Here is a 10,987-nt window from a genome sequence, read left to right as displayed (position 1 = left end):
ATGATGAATAACTTTTACAACAGAACATCGGATCTCAAAAGCAAACATTGACCGCAATGGAAGACTCATTGCGTTAAATAAAAGAAAAGGGTATATCAAATACGAAAACAAAATTTTAATGGAATACAAATGCACCTATATTCACCATAACAACATGGCAGCAGGAATTATAACGTACAAAGTGAAGTCCTTTTGAATTTTATTACTCCAAAAGTTTTTTGCTAATATCTATTCCTACTTACATGTTTGGTAAACTTTATCTGTTACATCATTTCTTAATGCTCTGAAAAAGAGTCCCCTTCAGCAGTCTCCCTTTGCGTTTGTGACCTCACATTTTATTGCAAAAGGTGTCTTCTTAATTGTTAAAAAAGTTAATAATAGAATAATATAAAAGTAAAATTATGCTAGCATGAAAATATGGGCAAAAAATAATAAAAATAATAATGATGAAATTTTGAATAATAGAAGGAAGTTAAAAAAAAAGAGGGGAGAAGAAAGAGGGAGAGAATATTACTTACTCTTCCCCAAAAGGGAAGGTAACATGCATAGAATTCGAAAAAGAGCCAATAAGAGTGCTTAAATGTCAGTATTGGCAAATGTTAGATTTAGAAATCATACTATGAGAAAGCGCAAATGTAAGAAAAAACCCTGATAAAATCTGACACCGATCTCTGCGAAAATAAATTCTGGTGTACTGAATAAAAAAATCATTCAGTACCACACCGTTGGCTGCACCACTGTGTATCCTTGCCTTTTCACTTCCCTTTCAGTAAATCACACCGAGCACGCTTGTTCTTATCACCTTGAATTTAGCCCATTTCCACATGCATAGAGGATGACATAAATGCTCCTGAGTCGCTCGTAACTCGCAACGGAAAGCGAAGTAGAATTCTTTACGAGGGAAAAAAAAAGAATACTTTAATTCTAAGGTTAGTCTCCATTGGTTTCCGTCTGTGGAAACGCTTCGATAATCTGCGTGAAGTGTATAGTTAGTTTAAGCCATTTTTCTTTCTTTCCCTTATAACTCCTTGCTTAAGAAAAGAACAGAAAAGGCATTGATTTAGCAATATTTCCATTCAGCTTCCCGAACTTTTTGTTCCTCACCAATGTTTGCCAAAAAATGTTTACTTGTGAAAAATGCTATGCAGGATTTATAGTTAGTTTATTTTCGTTTTGCTTTACCTTTCTATCTCCATGGAATCATTTTTTTTTTTTTTTTTTTTTTTTTGCGCGCGCGCGATTGGACTTAGGTAGAGAAAAGGAAAATAAATATGTAGGGAAAGTATCTGTCTTGAAAGCAAATATACTTTTGAAAGCAAATCTTTTAAGGAATAATTTCGAGTTTACCACTTGCAGAAATAAAAATAATTCTACTGAAATTAGATGAATGGCCTTTATAATGTTAAAATATCGAAAACCTTAAACATGGAATATGTCTTAAAGATGAGTCAACAAAGGGGAAAAGAAACGCAAATCTCATTGTGTTTCTACAGTAATACATTTAGATTTTAACAATAGAATGTTTATAAAATTTTCAGTTTATTCAATTAGTTTGTTCGTATAATTTATTCAGTTCGTTAAAGAATTTAAAAATCTTCCCTTTTTCTTTTTTTTTGGGGGGGGGGGGTTAAATATTTCTTCGTTTATTATTGGCGGTTAGGTAGCATCGTAGACACCCATCTCTTCACAATACATCGCTACACAAATACTAGCATATTTTCCCAATTTAGCGTATTCAAAGAAAACCAGGCTCTCCTCGAGTGACATGTCTCGAGCATGAACCTTTCCTGTCTCCGAATCATGATATAAACAACTGTGGTACTGCAGTTCATTCGGAAAATCTGTCATTTCAATTATCATTATAAGTGCGTTCTGTTTCTAAAACATTCACTACTAAATAACATTAAATATTCTGTGAATTATGATGGTATCTATTTAATACACAGATATTGCATTATATCTATACAGAATGAACACAGCTTACAATAAATTATCAACAGTGATTTAAAATACATTGTTGGAAATGAGGCATTGCCAAACTATTTAGCGAAGTATTGAATATTGAAGTTACATTCCGACATTTAAAAAGAAATGTTGGTTAATAATTAAAAATTTTAAGAATAATATTTATGGCATTATCTAAAAAAAGCGTTTGTATGTAAAAACTTATTATCGAGAATTCAAATAGAGTAAATTCTAAAATTTCTATCAAAATTGAAATGATTTCTTTCATGTTTAAATGAAACTTATATTCGAGAAATTGAAATCACTGTAAAAGCACTGTAAAAGGTTATATCATTTAGAAGAGTATGAATGTGCTAAAATTTCAGTGGTTCTTAATTGTTGCGTAATTATTTCTCACAAATGAAGTAAACTTATATCCCTGAAAAATGTTAGATGAGAAGACCAAAAGTGAATTAGAAAATTGTCAAAGTCTTTTGATGTGACGTCACAATCAAGAGACAACGTAATTGAATTTCCCCATACATTTAATGAGTATAGCATAATCTTTAGTTGACTTCATTTTAATAAACCTACATACTACATGTGAACTCGGGCAAAATAATGAATGATTAACTTTACTCAATAAATTCAAAGATATTCAGTTATGTCTATAATAATGTATAATTAATTATTTTGTCGCGAAACACAAAATAATTTAATAATATGACAAAGAATTACCGTTTTAATGAATCTATACAAATCAGACAATCACAGAAAAAATAACGGATGATCAACTTATCCAAACTATCTTAAAGAAAAAAGTTGGAAAGAGAAAAAAATTGGAATGAAACATGAATTTTAAGGTGTACGTACGCACTAGAAGATTTTTTTTTAAATTTTAACTATAAAAATCCAGTGTTTTTACAGTAGGTCATTAATACATGTTTAAACTCATTTCAGTGAGAAAAAAAACCATATTACACTAATTATTAATTAATTAAATAATATTTAATGAGCTAATTAGCATATTTTTGAAACATGATATCTTAAATTCTAATTTATACTTATACACAATTCTAGTTGGAAATGATGCCTAATATTAGTTTTCATGGTGTCTGCCTCAATCAAGTTATAAAAATATATAGTTTTTTTTTCCATCAACGATGAATAGAAAAAACGAGATTTTTTCTGTCATTTTAACTTTTAAATAGCTATTAAAAATTTATTTCTAAAAATATAACTTTGATTGAGGCACAAAACATCTGCTATTTCATACAGATTATTTTGATGTATAAATAATTGTATTCGGTTCATTTCTTGTTGAATTATGATTGTTTGAATGAAGCAACATAGTAGAAAAATATCATTATTCATAAAATTAGTTTTAAAAAAAAACCGTAACTAGAGTTTTTAATGAAAGCACCTCAAGAAAAATAATTATAACTCGAGAAATATTTCGAATATTGACAACATCTTAGTATCGTTTGAAAGCTAAAGGTGGAAAGCTAAATCTCTGTGGTCCAGACACTGAATGGAGAGGTTGTATTCTTCGATAGCCGAGTCTTCCAAAAAAATTTAACAAGATAAATCATTCTGACGAGACAAACATATTATTTTACCTTAGGAAAGATGATAGCTAAATATATGTTGTTTCTCCATTCTTTAGTTTCAAAGATAAGTTAAAAATGAGATTCAATTGATTTTGTTGCTATTGGTGTTACTATTCCTGCTAAGGTTATAGTAGAAATGGGAGTGAAAATGGAAAATTAAAAAGCTTCTCTATATTTAGAACATTGTGGTTAAACAATTAGTGAACGCAAAAACCTCCACTTTTGATGGGAAATATTATTGAACTGGGGTAAATAAGGTGAAAGAAAGCTCAGGAGTTAAAGAAAACAAGTAAAGACAAATGAATAATTTTTTATGAACATAAATGAAAGCTTGTGTTGAACAATCGAATAAAAATTAAATCGTAACCGTGATGACTGCGAAGTCATTGCATATTTCAATCGTAAGACAGAAAAGGAACTTTGATCAATGAGTGGGAAAACGGAATGGGTAGAGTTCCATGAAAAATAATTACTATTTTTAACAGACGATTTTTATTTCCTCTTTTTTGTTCTCATATGAAGAAAAAATCTGTAAATCGGGAAAAAATCGGGCCAGGGTAGCTTAAATGTCTTTGTTTTAGATTCCCTGCATGCAAAAAAAAAGAAAAACATTATTGTAATTCTGTTTGTGAATCAGAATGAGTAGCATCTTCGAGGAAAAAATTGATATCTGAGCGAATAGCTTGTAACATTTACAAAGATAAATTCAATTGTTCTGATTTCACTATTTTTCGTAAGAAAATTGAACAAAATATTCCGATATGAGAAAATGCTTTAATATGCTATAAAATCCTGAACTTATTTTGATATGTAAGAGAAAAATATGTGCTTGACTAGATTCAGTAGTTTTCCTGTATTTAATTTCTGCCTCTACGAAGTGTTATGAAATAATAATTCCCTTTCGGCAATCATAAAATGGAATGATATTTAATTGCAACTTTCTTCTCAAAAATTGTTCTTTTTCAGCGGAAAAGAATTTTAGATAAATTCATTATTTTTATACAAAATGAAGAAAATCATCGCATGGCAGATTTACTTGCCTAATTGTCTTTAGTTTACGAGAGCGCAGCAGAATAGCTTCCAATTCCAACAAAATTGTATTAGCTCTTCTTCTATTAAAAGATAAAATAAACCTATTTCTGTCGTCACCCCCTATAACTATCTACTGGAAATATTTTGAAAACAACTGACTTCCATGTTTATGGAGTCTTTTTTCTCTCAAGTGCTTTTCGACAAACAAAATGGCACCCTTACGACCCAGGTACACACAATTATTACTCCCAAACGTGACGTGTAACGCCTTTTCATTGTTTCCCGACATCATTATTGTTCCTAAAATCCTTTTATCTCTAGCGCCAAAACTTTGAAGACACAATTGTTGGAGCCCACACACCCTAAAAAAATGTTACATTCCATGTAAGACAAATATTTTTCTTAAAATCTTCATTAAAACAGTAAAACGATTATCTGTAAACAGTCCATTTTTAAACACCTACTATTACAAACACGTCAAAATCGTCTGGCGGCGTATTTTATTTTCCTATTGTTCATCAAAATCTCTGGCACAGTATTTTGTTCCGCATTTATGGAATAATCTTTTGTGTGGTAATTTCGCAATCGATTTATGGCAACAGCTGCAGTAAGTGTGAAAACACTTAAGAGCATTCTTTTGGTGTCTATCGAATGGTTTCGAACAGAGAAATAGAATTTTCGTAGAAAGCTTATCGAGGCTCCTTTCTATGCAAAGTGGCATTTGATAGAATTTCTTGAGAGGAGATTCTTAAGACCTTGTACCTAATGTCGGACTCTGATTTTGGAAACAGAAAGAAGTGCTATGGTATGAAAAAGACAAGCAAATTGTTTGAATGTTGAGATGCTTTATTCAAGCACAAAATGCTGATGATGTAGAAGAAAGACTAGGATTTCAAAGTCACTTTCTCCTAGACGAGTATAAAAATTGCCTATGGAAGCAATTGAAAATGTTTATATATCCAAAGAAAATTTGTCTTGATAAGGGAAAAATAATAGCATAAAGTGGAACTGCATGCTGTAAGCGAGTCTACAGTGGATTCATTTTCTTGCTTTTTCATTCCATTTCAAATCTTTTTCTTTTAATGACAAAAGCTTTTAAGATAAAAAAAAAATTCATCTCGAGGAATACTTATGGAGAATCAAAAAAATAAATTGGCGAATGCGGAAAACATGTTACTGTTCACTTTCGTTTCTGCTGCTGATTTATTTCTTGATATATGGAGTGCAGTTTCGTTACAAGCATTCAGTTCTTTGTTCCTACACTGATCAAATGAAATTCGGCGCTGTCGGCTGTATTCTTTTATCTAATGTTCAGAATTATTTCATTTTTGCTTGTTGTTAGAAGTTTTTTATCCTTAAGTAGAAATTTAGTTTATTTGAGAAATTTAAAGATCGTTAAAATGTTTTTACGCTATTTTCAAAATCAAAATTTTTGAATGTATATAAAATATGAACATTTTTTATCTAATTAAGCAATATTTTTCCATATTTTATAAAAGTAAATTCCTAAAAGTGCCTTTAAATATCGTTGTTATCGGGATCGTCATCGTCTGGTTTTAAAAGTTTAAACCGCCGCTGTTGTGCCTTATGCAACTCTACGTCCAAAAATTCTACTCCACATCTTACCACTAGAGTGCGTCACCCACATTTATGGCAGATCATTTCGAAAATTGAGTTTCAAATCTTTTATCAACGAGTCAAAAGCCTGTACCTTTCTGTCAGATCGTTGAGCTGTTTGTTGCACGAAGTTTGTGAGCACTTAGATATGAAGATTTATATACGGATTTAATTTAAATGTACATTATCCAGATTGCAAACTCATTATATATTTCTAAATTTTTATACCTCTGTTATAGTTTTTGTCTTCTTCAATGTGTTTTGTGGTTAATCGCTGGAAAATATTATATTTTATATTGTAAGATCAGAACACGCTATTTGGAAAAATAATGATCCTCTAACTGCATTATGCTTATTTCGAACTGGTTCCATGAATTTCCAACTTACAACCGGTAGCTTGGAAATTAAATAAAGTTTAATTTTTGCTATGCGACACCACATAAAATTCATGTCATTTCAAATTTACAAACCTCTAATAAAATAAAACACAAGAATAAAAATTAAGCAGTACTCATTGCAGTTCTGTAAAATAAATTCCCTTCAGCGTATTCTGTCAAAGAAATCCGCGGGTCAACCAATTTTATGACTCTTAAGTTATGATTTCTGACAACAAGCCCAAATATTAAATATCTTGTTTACGCATCTCATTTATTGTTCCTTCTGCTAAATGAAGTAAAATAAATAGTCCTCGTGGAATGTGGTATCTCAAGTCTTAGCTCCATCTACAGCATGTTTTTATTCTTTAAACGTCTAAAATATATTCAATTTTGCTTACTTAAATCTTAAAAAAATGTATCGAAATTAATAATTATTTTAATAAAGAAAATCCAATAAACGTCAAATGATGCTGAATATATCCTCTTTATTTTGTCAAACATTCTTCAAAATTAGCTTTAAAAGTATTTCACTTTTCTAAGAAACGTATAAAGAAAATACATTTTCTAAGGAAGAAAATATAGAAGTATGATGCAAGAGCCAGCCACATAAGGAATCAGTCATCTTATCTCAATAAAACCGATGAGATCTCAAATCAAACAACTTTAACAAATAACTCATCAACAAAGCAAAGTCCATTAAACAGGTTAAGTGAATTATTTTCTTCAAGAGCGAAATCCGTCAGTTACGCTCAGTAATAAATTGAAACCCAAAAAGGACGAAGGGCACAATTAAAATATTAGTTCAAAGAGAGATTTCGACATTCATTTAAATGTTTCACGATCCCGCTATGATAAATTATCACCAACTGAAATTAATAGAACAATTAACGACGTCTTCTACCATCTGCATTCTTTTAATAGCGTTTGCGGGGATTTGAAAATTCTGTGGTAAAGGTCGTATTTAATGCAGGATAAATTGCTAAAAATATCCATTAATCTGAGCAATGTAAAGGACGTTGCTATGTAAATTTCAAATTAAAATGAATATCATTTTCTTAATCTGTTTACTCATGCAATTTATAACTTCTGCATGTGAACACTGGAATGGCAGGTAGCAATTATAAAGATTCTAAAATAATTTTAATTCATTTCCGAACCATCAACATCAAAACAGAGCATGAATTATTAAAATTTTTAATTATTCTTTTGCATTATACTTTAATTATTAGACACGACATATTGGTAACAAAATTCGTGCTAATCTAAATAAATAAATCCAGCAAAAAAGGTTATTCAACAATCCAATTTTCAACATATCAAGACAGATTTTATTAAAAAAAATATTTTCTTCTCAAAAACAGGGTAATTTTTAAATTTATTTGAACTTAATTAAAGAATGGCATGAATAATAATAATGTAAGCAACTATCATTTCCTGGAGAAAGTTTGTTTCTATTAATTTTTAAAATTCACTCAGACATAACATTAAAATGACTCTGAAATCTTTAATCAAAATGCAGGCAACGTCCTTTGTATATAATGTCAATGTTATCTAACTTTTATCAAAACTGTTTAAATTGATACAGATTCAAGGAGTTATTCTTATAAATCACAGACTACTTTAAAGCATTTTTTTTTTCTCACCATACATTTAATACATTAAAAATATATTTTTCACTTGTTTGAAGAATGCGAGGCATTTTCACTAAGCTTTATACTGATTAGCTTCACGTTTCAAAAGATGATACTCGTATCTTATAATCAATGTTTCACTCGTTTGCTGCTATACAAGAATTATGAAAAACAGTTGTGTATTCTTGATATTAAAATACAAAAAAGATTTTTGCATCACAATGAAATGTAAAGCATTATCTTTTCAAAGATGTCAATTAAATTTTCTCGCAAATGCTCTCTGGATTTCGGAAATTTTAAAAAATATGTTTTGTTAAATTTTCAATAATAGATTATATTATTACTTGAGATTCAAACTACTTTATTTGTTTTATGAAAAAATATTGAATCGCACGAACGTCTTATATTATTGAAAGTAAAAGAAGGATTCTGCATACTTTTCTTTTCAGTTCATGCACGATGAACTAAAAAAAAAGTTACACAATTGCAAAATTTAGAAGACTGATGACAGAGAAATTAAGTTTTTAATGTCATGAGATTAGTTTCAGTTAGGAAAGTTCATGTACAGATTGAACAGAGCAAAAATGTATGTGTCTGTGTGCACATACAAAAACAATTTAAAAATCCTTTGTCGATGGTATTATGGACATGAAGCTATGCATAAGAAATTCAGTTGAAATTAAATCTACAACATCTGAAGGTAATTAAGCGTTATTGTATTTCTATTTTCCAAAAAATGAATTTATATAAATAGAAATCATCAAAATTAGTTTATATTTAAAATATTTTTTGGGGGATAATTTTGGCAAAACTTTTGAAATTTTAGTCAGAATTTTTTGGATTAAAATTACATAAAAGATTTTTATAGACTACATCTTAAAGCTATTTACTTCAAACTGGTGCTGCAAGCAATTATAGAAAATGGAATTTATAGTCGGAATTTTCAAAAATTATTGTTTCGTTGTATTCAGATGTAAAGCAAAAACTAGTATAACCATCTATAAGTAAAGGAATCATTTTTTTTCTATGCAGATTATAAAAGTTCTCAAAAGGGTTCTGTTTCTTAACAGAGCTTATTATCATTATTCTTTATTTTATTTTATAAAATCTAACGAAAAGTGGAAAAAATATCACATGAAAACAATGCATCTGAATTTGTAATTTATTTTTGATTGCCTCTATAAGTGAAACATTTTAAAGCAGCTTTTTTAATTTAAAATTTTAAAACTTTTAATAAGAGTAATTTATAACCCCACCAAGCATTATTATTTTATAACTAGCCAGCCAATTCACATGGAATATTAGATAAATTTAATTTCAATGAAATTGCGTATGCATAACTTCGTGTCCTTGATTCCACCAACAAATTACCTTTAAGATCAAATTGTCTTACAAATACAGGATGTCCCAAAAAAACTGGAGCAAGTATTAATATCCTTAAGTACTGCAAATATATGTACATTTCCAATTGGAAAGTTTCATTTAATATGGTAGGAAAATTTATAAAAACATTTTTAGTTTCTGTGGAGGCAGATAATAAAAAGTTTAAAAAATACTAAGCAATTGGAAAAAGTGGAGCAAGCATTAATTTCCTTAAGTACAGCAAATAGATGCCCATTTAATATGGTAGGACAATTTATAAACACGATTTAATTTCTTTGGGGATAGATAATAAAAAGTTGGAAAAAAATATTAAGCTTATAAGCCCCAAAGTGAAAAAATGTCAAAGGTTTTTTAGCATTTATATATGCATACACTAAGTTTCATACTTCTATTTACAGAACTTGCTAATATATGCTTATTTTAATATTTAGGTCGGCATATCATAATTTTAGATAGACACATATATCATATTCAAATTATATGTAAACATTCATTACAACGAAATTTGAGACATGAGAAAATTTGACAAAATTGAGAACATTTAAGATATTACAGAGAATTAGTGGAATAAAGAATAATGAAAAGAAAAAGTTTTGCTTGCAGTTGTGTGTGTGTGATATTAAATTTTCCATAAGAAGAACATTTCAGTAATGATACCTCTTTAGAATATTGTTGATCTATATTGTATGGATTTTATAAAACTACGCTATTTAAAGAAGAAATTTTTTAACAATGTCGTTTTCCAAATTTTCAGTCTCCTTCCTGTAAATGTATTTAGAGAATGGTGTACCGATTTGCAAACTACCGGGTTCTTATTTACCGGAAATATTCGGCGTTTTGCTTGTGACACAAAATCTAACATTTTATCTTATTCATTTTTCAAGTTATCCTCATGTCTATTTGAAATATTTAAAAAGGATAAAAGCTTCTTGCGGTCCTTCGGGATACCCTTTATATATTCTGTTCATTATTTACATGAGATCTGTCTGATGGAATGGTATTGTAATTCCACGTTCTAGTTCTTCTTTTGTGTGTGTATGTGTTCTACACAGATATTTCATAAAATTCTTCTTCCTTAATTTTCATAAAGGGAAGAAATTCATGCTATTAAATATATGATAAAAAAGAAAATGGTTTGAATTTCAGAATATCAGTGCGTGATAAGTAGAAATTAGAAAAAAAGTCACAAAATTTAGAAAAATTTCGAGACATGTTAAATTTGTATTTTTAAAAAGACATGTACATGTTTTTCGTGTACATAGACATTTATGATGGGGACCAATCCCATGATACCATAACACTATTAAAAACGTGGATGGTCTATCTTTTAAATTTCGCTGTATTGTACATTTACCTTGTAAACTACACAAATGTTAAATGAAACCCATCTTCT

Source organism: Argiope bruennichi, chromosome 8 (assembly GCF_947563725.1).
Source record: "Argiope bruennichi chromosome 8, qqArgBrue1.1, whole genome shotgun sequence".
In the NCBI taxonomy this organism is placed as follows: domain Eukaryota; kingdom Metazoa; phylum Arthropoda; class Arachnida; order Araneae; family Araneidae; genus Argiope; species Argiope bruennichi.
This window is presented reverse-complemented; position numbering follows the sequence as displayed.